This window comes from Sus scrofa, chromosome 9 (genome assembly GCF_054392235.1).
Source record: "Sus scrofa isolate SSC_HxYL_T2T_F1_AM1 chromosome 9, Sscrofa_HxYL_maternal_Yorkshire_Landrace_v2.0, whole genome shotgun sequence".
Classification (NCBI taxonomy): domain Eukaryota; kingdom Metazoa; phylum Chordata; class Mammalia; order Artiodactyla; family Suidae; genus Sus; species Sus scrofa.
The window spans coordinates 141346600-141357079 of NC_139391.1; the positions used below are offsets into that span (position 1 = coordinate 141346600).

A 10480-nucleotide genomic window follows, 5' to 3' on the forward strand; every position below is an offset into this window, starting at 1 on the left:
CTTCCTAGAAGCCAGAAGGGCCAAGGCAATGGCCCCGGGCCCCCTGCTTCCGATCCTGTCGGGGACAGAGCGAATGGGAACACAGCAGTGGGCAATGTTTCACTGGAGGTGGGCCCCTGGCCAAGCCAGGCGGCCTCTAAGCCTCCGTCTTCCACCTGTCCATGGCCATACGACCAAGCATCACGGAGAGTTCTGAACAGGGTGCAAAGTCCCTCTCGGGGCGGTGGTCCCTGCTGCAGGAGAATCTCCGGGGAGTTTGTGTCGGGGGGGGGGGGAGGGGGGCATCCCCCAAAGGCCTGAGCAACAGGCAGTGGCTTCGCCCTGTTCACGCAGGCAGCACCTGGGTCTGGATGAAAGCGGTTCCTCAATACACTTTACGACACCGGCTTCGTCAACACTGGGAGCCCACAGACCACGCTCCTCCTCCCAGAAGCCGTGGGGAGAGGACGGAACGGGATTTAAGGTCAGAGCAGACAGACCTGAGTCCTGGCTCTGCTGCAAGAGGCCGTGCCGCTGTCGGCCGACTCCGAGGCCCCTGGAGTCTCCGTTTAGCCCCTTGCCACAGGGCAGCGAGAGGCTGCGGGCAGAAGGCCCTCTGACCATAACTCGGTCTGTGTCTGGCATTTAGGGACCCTGGAAGAAACGGGTGGGACCATCACCAAGGCCGACAGGGCAGCAGGGCAGCAGGAGAGAAACGGAGCTCAGCCGCCACTCTGGCCCCAGGTCAAACCTCCGGGGAAAGCCTCGCTCCTCTGATGGGAGGGGAGGCAGCTTTGTATCTGTTTCGGATTCAGTCTCTGACTAATGAACACTGTCCCACCGCAGAAACTGGCACAACATCACAAAGCAACTGATTTAGAGAGGATGGGCCGTGAGATGCTGCCCTACAGCACAGGGAACTACATCTAATCACTGGTGATGAGACGTGGTGGAGGGTAATGGGAGAGAAAGAACGCACATAAATGCATAACCGGGTCCCTTTGCTGTTCCGCAGAAACGGACAGAAAGCTGTAAATCGACTACAATTATTTTTTAATTAAAAAAATAAATCAACTGCATTTTAATTTTTTAAATTGTTAAACAATTTAAAAAAAAATAAACAATGCCCCAGCTCAGTATTTTCCTGGCCGAAAATTCTCAATGAGAAGAAGCCGTAATAAGGAAATTTATAGCCTGATTTGCCATTTTCCTCCCATGGGAAGATGCTATTATTTCCATACGCCTGCAAACGTGTTGTGACTTAACAGAAAGCTGAAAAATCCACCACTTAAGCAATTTCAAAAGAAGAGAAATAGCGGCAACCTTGAACTCAGTGATATTAGTCCAATTTACTCCCGAGCTCCGACCATTCAAATAGCTGTCATCAGGGTAAGTGGACCATTCGGTGGCCTCTTTACACGTATTTCCCCCAAGCCTAATTAATATCACATACACTGCACCTTACCCATACCTGCGGGGTTCCTGGGGTCACCCCCCACCACCACCACCCGCTGGACTCCGGACTGTGTGCGGCTGTGAACAGCACCGCATGCTACCCAGCTTGGGGCTCAGTGCTTTGTTCCCCTACTGAATGTTCCCTCCAAGAGACTAACTCCCCAATGCGATGAAGAGCTGTGAGTTTTACAGTTCTTTTGCGTTTTGCCAAATTTCTTTCCAGAAAAACCAGAGGGACACAAAAATGTCACCCACCATCAGCCTGGTGGGCATAACCACCCCACCTCTGCTAGCTTTTATCGTTCACCCACAAGTGCAATTTAAGCTTAAAACTTTATGATTTTATCATCCCCACCCCTGTTTGGTCTCTAAAACATTTGCACGAGAAGCACCCGTACTTTGAACTCCCCCGTTTCTGTCTATTTTGGTGTAAGACCAGACATCCTGCCCCTTCATTTTTTCCCTCATTTTTTTCTCAATTCTTCCCCTTTCTCTTTCTCTTGAAGTCGCATTAAGAGCTGATAAAGGCTCACAACCAGCTGCCTTTTCTATAGACTTGAGACAATTAAATCATGTTCTAGTTCGTTTCTTTTCACAATAGCCAGGAACGCCCTGTGGCTACACCACGTAGCGACTTCCCGGCAAGAGTAAACACAGGACACCTGCTGCTGGGCGTCCAGGCGTCTCCGGCTCACTTCTCAGGGGTTCTCCACTTTTTTCACAGATCAGCTCGGCAGTAAATACTGACTCGTTGACTCACTGTGAACATTTCGCTGTTTCTCAGGGCGCGGCTTCAGGCCTGTCACCCGCATTGCTAAGAAGCCTGCATCTGAGGCCCTCTGAGCCAGACCCTGAGAACGCTTGGCCCTTGACGGCCACATCCCACCATCCAAGAAGCCAAATGACTCGGTGATGCCCGACTTGACCTGCTGCTAAGCTCGCCATACGCTTTCCATCACTGACATGCTCGACACCCCTGCAAGTGTTATTACTGCAAGTGTTATTACTGCAAGTATTATTACTGCCTTTTACCAAGGCTCCCGGGGGCCAGTGCCTGGACCGAGGCCTCAGAACCAGGAATGGGAGCAGCGGTGCCGGCATTTCTGATTCTGAAGCCAGCCTCCTCCCTGACCCCTGTGGCCGGGCATCCATGCATACCTGGGCTGCCTGTCACCTGTGCCCTCATGGGCCCTGAGGAGTCGTAGCCCACAGACCCCAATGGAGGCTCCCACCTGGGCAGGGAAGGCAGCACCTGCCACTCAGCTTGTGGTCGCCACACAGGAGAAGATGCTCTGGGTGGGAGCACTGGGCCCACCTAGACGGGTCCTGATGCAAACGGAAACAGGCAGAGGCTGGACAACCCAGAAGAAGGGCTCCTCCCTCATATCCCCCACACCTTGACTCATCCTGAATGGTGACCGTTCCCAGGTCTCCGGGGTGGCCCCACCTCTGTTCTCAATCTTCATGGCATCCCTACAAAGCAGCAAAATTATCCCAACTCTAGAGAGGAGACAGGTGCAGGGAAGCAGGTGGCTGGACTAAGCCACACAGCTGGTAAGCAGTTTTGCACGTAGGTCTGTGCACTCAGAGAACCAGACCAGTTCTCTTTGGCCTGGGGGTCCCCCCTCCCGCCCTTTGCTTACAGGGAACCCCCCCCCCCGCCCTTTGCTTACAGGGAACCTGGCTGCACCGAGAACCAGGACAATTTCAGCCTTTCTTCTGAGGCCCTGTGCCAATCCACAGGCCGTGGATGCTCTGAGCTTCCTCCTCCAGAAATGCTGATGGAACCTGGGGAAACCTCGGGACCACACTTCTAAGATATCAAGGGAGCCTAGGAGTCTCTCCCCAAACTTGTCCCCAGACTCAGATGAAGAAAAACAGAGTAAAGCCTCCAGAATAAGCAATATCTTGAAGAAGGGGAAACATTCATAACCCCCCCAGCTATTTATTTGAATTGGTGGAGGTTCAAAGGGTTTGGGGGTTTTTTTAAATAATTTTAATCAAACTATCCACCTGCCACGTGCCCAGGAGAGACAGAAGAGACTGCTGGGAAAGTCACAGTCTTCTTTCTTTCTGAAGCATCCAGACACTCCTCATCTTGCCTATGTCTTAATTGTTCCAGGATGACCACTGTCCTGGCCAGCTTCTATGCTGCAACTGTCCCCTTTCCTTTTGATTCTGGAAGGGAAATATTGCTGATTGAAATGAGAAATCAATTGGAAAGACCCAACTCTTGGAGCCTTTGAGAGAAATCGGATGAAGGGGAAAACCCAGGCCACCTGCTAGAATTTCCCTTGGAAACTGGAGGAAACAACAAACCCTGGCAGGTGGACCCCTTGGCTGCATTTAGAATCCCTCCCACTTTCCCACCTGCAGGCTCCTTGCTGGTTAATAACAGAGCTCCCATTAGTAACCACCTACTGTGTGCCGGGCCCTTTATAAACATCAGACCCGATTTTTACAAACATCGGCAGGACGCGGCCCGCTCTCCCTCACAGCTAGAGGGCCGGAGAGGTCTATCCGGCTCCCAGCCTCCTCTTTCCCCACCCCATCTCCCAGCCTGGAAAATAATTTCCACTCATTTAGTATGTTGCCGTTGTGGCTCAGAGATTTTAGGCTAAAAAAAAAATCATAAGTTTCTGATTCTTTATGGGACTTGTTGCTTAGACATGACACCACACGAAAGCAACAGGGAACTTAGGCTGGCGCATATTTTCTCAAAAAGTTCCTACGGCCTGCCCCACCAGCGCACAGCTGCACGCAAGCCCTCCCAGCTGGCCAGAGGAAATCCACCCAGCTGGAGTCAAGAGACAAACCTCCAGTCCCCAAAGCCCCCAAACTGGAGGGCGCCGCCACCGGAGCCGGCTCCGTGACAGGCCCAGACCCCCAGGCTACAAGGACAAAGAGCAGTACTCACAGGCAGCCCGGGGTGCTTGTTCTCTGTCTCTCTCTCTTCTCCTTGGTGACAGTTAAAAGGCACAGAGGATGTGATTGCCATTTATGTAGACAGAGTGTCCGCCTCCCCAAAGCCAATCAGAGCAGCCTGCTCTGCTCCTTCCCTGGCAGCATCTCCCACCTCCTCCGCCCTCCTGCTCCGCACCCTCCCCAGGCCGGGGCGGGGGGGGGGGGGTCAGCAGAGGCAGAGTGGGGCCCAGAGACGGCTGAGCCTGCAGGGGTTGGGGGGCAAGAGGCCAAGGAAGACGGGCCTTGTGCCCCACTGCGGGACCCAGACAGGAGCCAGCTCCCCTGTGTCTCTGGACGACCTTTGAGCAGCAGCAGGGTCCCTGCTCTTTCAAGAGGCCAAGAAGCGGGCCGGGCACGGCAAGCCAGGACCTGCTGTACCAGCACTGACGTGACCACGGGAGGCTCAGCGTGCCAAGCCCATTAGCCCAGATGGAGAGAGAAGCACAGGCAGGCAAGGATTTGAACCCAGGTTCCCCGGATTAAAGACATGGTTTTTTTACGCCTTTAGACACCGCCCTCAAGACACGGATCTCTTCAAACTCGGGCTGGGGCTTCGCCTCTCCTGCCCCTCGCTGGGCAGGCTGACCCCGGCCTCATGGGGCAGGGTCCCTTCCTCTCCGGAGGCGGCCTCAGAGCACCAGAGCCAGAAAGGGGCCAAGGTGGAGGCCACGCCCGCCAGCAGGGACCCGCAGCTTCCTCTGCACACACCACCCATGCGCGCACTAGTGCACACGACACAGTGCACACACCAGTGCTGCACGCACGGCACCACGTCCATGTGCACACACAGGGGTGCCCACACCATCCTAAACACACACGCGCAGCACACACCACCGCACACCACACTGCAGCGCGCACTTGCAGGGCCTGCAGCGCAGTCAGGCGCTGGGAAGGGCCCAGAGAGGACCAAGCGCGGCCCCCGCCCCCTGCGGCTTTAAAGAAGCAGCATCTCTTCCAAGGAGCATCTGCGCTCCGGCTGAGGCTGAGACGGAGGCCTGGGCGGGGCCGCCGGGGCCGCGGGCTGGCTCCCTCCCTCCCTCCCCGCGCGGACCGCGCACCGCCGGAGGGTTGGGGGATCCAGCGGGTCTGCGCCGGGGCGGACTGACTGAGCGCAGGAACCACCTCGCCAGGGAGCCGCCCAGGACCGCTCGTCCCTCCACACGGGGGAAGACGGGGTGAGCTGGCCGGGATGGGGCGCTCCGGGCCGGCGCGATGCCTCTCCCTGCACAGCACCCGGCCCAGCGCAGACACTGGCTAAACCCCGAGTGATCCCGGGAGACCCTGCGCAGGAATACGGGGGTGATGAGAAGCCTCTGGGAGACGAGGCCGGCGCAAAGAAGGACGTCTCCCATTTCACAGAGTGACCGAGATAGTAATTAGCACTGATAAAGGTTCTATTATAGGCAGCCTTACACAGGGTCACGCGGTCCCCCACACGTGCCATACCCAAGTAGATAGTATCATCATCCCTCATTGACAGATGAGGAAACAGAGGCCCAGAGAGGTCAGGAATTTGCCCAAGGTCACCATGTGGGAGAGCAGGCCATCCCTCACCAGCAGGCCAGCCGCCCCGATGCCCGGCACTGCCAGGTGTGCTTGCTGGGTGGCACTGCAGGATGGGACATGTCGTGAAAGAACAAGCAGAGAGAAAGCCAGGCTGGCTGTTGTGCCCAGAGCTGCTAGGCTCGCCTGTGAAGAGGGCACAGCCCAGAGGCGAGCCTGCAGCAACGGGCTGCCTGCGTCTGGAGGGACACCAAGCCCTTTGAAGGGTTTGAGGCAGCAAACTGAGGACAGACTTAGGGATCTGAAGGTTGCTCTGCTGTTGCTTGGAGAGTAAATTGCAGGGAGAGAAGGGATAGACTTGAGATTGATTCGGGGGGGGGGGGGACCCAGGAGGGTGTGGAGGAGCCTGAAGAGGCAGCCCGGGGCTGAGACTTCAGGCTGCAGATTCAGGCTTAACCTGCCTCCCCACCTGCTGTGTGGCCTGGGCGGCTGCTTTCCCATCCCCAGTGACAGTGACAAGTTCTGACTGACGATCAAGGACGCTAGGAATGGACCTCACAGAATCTTACACAATGTGTGCAAGACTTGTATGAAGAAACTTACAAATGCTCATAGGAAGATTTAAGGACGACCCAAATAAATGGATACACGTATGTACATTTGTCTTTTTAGGCCCTCACTGCGGGCACGCGGAAGTTCCCAGGCTAGGGATGGAAGGGGAGCCACAGCTGCCGACCCACTGAGCGAGGCCAGGGATGACACTGCATCCTCAGCGATACCAGTCGGATTTGTTTCTGCTGAGCCACAATGGGAACCCCAATAAATGGAAATAAATGCCTGCCCATGGAGGAAAATATTCTGTATTGTAAATATTCCCATTTTCCTAAAACTGATGAACAGATTCCATACCACTTTAATCAAAAGTGGGAAAGGATTTCTTGAATGATTCACTTAATCAACTGACCATTAAAGACTGACACATTTGACTGAGTTACTGTTAAGAATATTTGTTCTTCAATCTATGGAAACCGGAAAGAACCTACCAAGTGCAGGAAGGGACTTGAAATGCATGTTGGTCATTGTGGGTTAGGATTTGTCATCTAAAAAGACCTTTTGATAAGAAAAAGACGACTCAGCAGAAATACTAGCATTTATCGGAAATAGAAACCAAATGTCTCATAAACATGTGTAAAGATGATCTTTCTTGTTACTAATCAGAGATAAGTATTTACTGCCAACACATGGCATTGCAATTGATTTTTATGTGTGTAATACTTTTTCTAGCCACCTAACTAGATTGTCTTAGAACTTTTAATAATTTCTCTGTTCATTCGGGTGGATTATCTTCTATGAAAACAGACGTAACATTTAAAACTCTGTACTCGCTTCGCGCTGTCCTAGGGCCTCTTGAACACAGCTGAATAGAAGCAGTGGTTGTAAACATCTCATCACCGACTTTTTTTGGGGGGGGTGCTGCACCTGCAGCATGTGGAAGTGCCCAGGCTAAGGGCTGAATTGGAGCTGGAGCTGCCGGCCTGCACCATGGCAAGGGATTGAACCCACATCCTCACAGAGACAACCTCAGGTCTGCTAGGCCCCCAGGAGAGCTCCACTGTCTAAGGTCTTTCGTTGAGTGATTGTCTCATTTATTTTGACCTTTTTAACTTTCTAATATAAGAATTTGAAACCATTTGCTTACTTCTGCGTACTACCTTCAATACAACGCTCAAAATTAAAGTTAACATATTTCATTCTCATTTATTTCTAAGCATTATTTAACTTGTATTACATTTTTTCTTTTTTTGCTTTTTATGGCCGTGCCCGTGGCATATGGAGGTTCCCAGGCTAGGGCTCCAGTCGGAGCTGTAGCTGCCAGCCTTTGCCACAGCCACAGCAACATCAGATCCGAGCCTGTCTGCGACCTACACCACAGCTCAGGGCAACGCCGGATCCTTAACCTGCTGAGCGAGGCCAGGGATCGAACCCACAACCTCATGGTTCCCAAGTCAGATTCATTTCCGCTGCGCCACAACGGGATTTCCAATTTGCATTACATTTTGAATTTGATTCGTGAGTTATGTAGTAGCTTTCAAAAACTTTCCAGACACATATAGCAATTTTTACTTATCTTTTTCTTGAATTGTAATTTAGTTAATTGAATTGTGGTCGGAGAGCAGCTGGTACAATAACAGTTCTCTGATCGACATTGAGTCTTGCATTATAGCTGCTACATCCTGAATTTGTCTAAACTTTTCACGTGAACTTGAAAAGAGTCTTTTCTAATTATTGGGTGAAGCGTTCCACATACATCCAACAAACCAAGACTGTTACTTGTTGAAATGTTTCCAGTCTTTACTAATGCTTCTGTTAGCCTGCACTCTCATCTAGCTCGCGCTCATTGCTAGAGATCTATAAATCAACTATAATAAAAATTAAATTAAAAAAATCTTCCATGACGGTAAACTTGCCAATTTCTCCCTGTCGTTGTGCCAAGATTTTGTTTATACATTTAAGTCTTTTCCATTAGGTCTGTTGTGTTTAAAACTATTACTTCTTAGTTTAATGACTAACTAAGACTGAACCTTTTATCGTTTTATAAAGTAGCTGCTTAATAGATAATTCACGAATGGCCTCATTACAGGGGTAGTGCAGCTCTGCTCCTCCCGGTCGTTGGTGGCCAAGGGTGCAGGGGTCAGGGCTGGTGATCTCGCAGGTGGCTCCCTGTCTTCACCCATTACTTGGGGATATTTAAAAGTCTGAACGTCACTTTGAATCGTAAGCAGCACCAACATTTTCCGGGCTTCAGAACGTCCTGAATCCACTCTGAGGACATCTGGCGTGACAGTTCGCTGAGGCACCTCCGTCCCACACCTTCATCTGGCTGATACCAAATTACAAGGAGGAGCTCCTCCAGAGCTGCCACCTGACCTGCCACCCAGCCCCCTCCCAGAGCCACTCAAGATCCTCAGGGCAGACGCCCGCAGGGCTCACCACTCTGCCTCGAGGCCCCCCGGCCGCTTCTCGAGAAGACCATGCCCGCTGAACCGCAGCGGGAACTCCCAGATGGTACAGTTCTTGAGAAGAAAACTTTGCTTCTCCATCAGACTGGAGTTAAAACAGTAATTTTATTATTGTTTTGAGAACTTGACTAGTATCCGTGAGGACGCAGGCTCAATGCCTGGCCTCGTTCAGTTGGTCAAGGATCTGGCATGACCATGAGCTGCAACGTAGGACATGGCTCTGATCCCGTGGTGTAGGTCAGCAGCTACAGCTCCGATTCGATCCCTAGCCTAGGAACCTCCACATGCCGTGGGTATGGCCCTAAACAGAAAAAAAATTGTATTTTCTGATGGGACTGAAATGAGCCTACTAAGTGGGCACGAAAGAGCCTCTCGCTCTCTCAAATGCCATAGGGAGACTCTGGATTAGCCTCTGGGTAGTGTATACTGCATGTCATGAAGGTGGAGCCTGGGCAGTCACAGAGGTTGCAGAGGTCAAGGAGTGGCTACTAGCCATCAACCCCCTCCCACGTGCTGGATATTTTCCAGACAGTATGAGATTCAGGGCTCCCAGGAACCTGACGCGGTGGGTACCACTAAACCCCCATTTTGGAGAGGAGGCCACGAGGCTATGGGATGCCGTGCCCAGACCACGCTGGTGGCAAGCGGTCGGGACACGTGTCCTGTGTCTGACAGGTGAGCAGCTGTCCGGGTTGCTCCCCAGGACCTGCCTCGTCACACACAGCTGAGTGTGTGCGTGTGTGGGCACAGCGACCATCCCCGAGCTTGGCAAGCCCGCAGCCCGACAGACACCATCGGCCGGTCATGCTGCCCAGTGCCCAGGCGAGCCGAGCAGCACGCCAGCGCCTGGCACTGCCGCCGCCGGGGGTCAGGGTACAGGGTGCCATTTCCAACAAGCACAACCTGTTAGTATGAGGCCAGGACTTACCTGCTGGGGACTCCGGCCCTGTCGTTGTCCGCTCTGTGCAGAGACGCGCTGGCTCTGGGGGCTGGAAGGCGGTGGGGACGCTGGGGAGTTCGTGCTGAAATCACTCACTCTCCCGGCCTTTCCGATCCACGCCTCCTGGCCTTTTGAGCCTCAGATGCTGGTTAAACATTAATTTCTTCTGGTGGAAAGGTCGAGATAATCTTGAGAAAGCCCCTCATCTCTGGGGAACCTGGGAAATGCTCCCCCACTCAGAGTGTGTTTGCTCTCCAGCCTTTTAATATTTCACACTTTCAGATGTTTCCTTTAGAGCTTTCCTCCGCCTGAAATTTGCTGTGGGGTAAAAGGCATGAGATACACCCCTGATTCTCTCCCCCAGAGAATAAGCTCATTCTTCCAACATTACTTTTGCCAAAAGGTCCTCCCCTCATATCTCCCTTTCTTGAGCTCGCTGTTGTGATTCTATGAAATTTTTCTTTCATTTCTGTGCCAGGGCTACAGTGCTGAAACTTTAGAACCTTCTAATGCATTTGACACTTGCAAAGGCAAGCATTCCCTTGTCGGTTTTCTTTTAAACAGTCTGGAGTTTTCTCAAAAAACTAAAACTACCATATGGATCCAGCAGCCCCACTCC

The 10480-nt window shown here is 52.6% G+C and overlaps 1 protein-coding gene across 11 annotated transcripts in view; it reads right to left on the reverse strand.

Moving 5' to 3' along the window:
- DDC (dopa decarboxylase) overlaps nucleotides 1-9968 on the reverse strand; it is a 74811-nt gene extending 64843 nt beyond the window's left edge. For 8 of the 11 annotated variants that reach the window (XR_014814373.1, XR_014814367.1, XR_014814372.1 and 5 more), the window contains exon 1: nucleotides 9850-9968. The gene's annotated coding sequence lies outside the window, so the exon portion shown is untranslated. Of the gene's footprint in view, nucleotides 1-3447; nucleotides 3613-4351; nucleotides 5442-9849 lie in introns of those variants that run through there. The other 3 variants (XR_014814370.1, XR_014814368.1, XM_021063928.2) reach the window with 3 other exon arrangements.
- Between the last annotated feature and the right edge of the window lie 512 nt (nucleotides 9969-10480).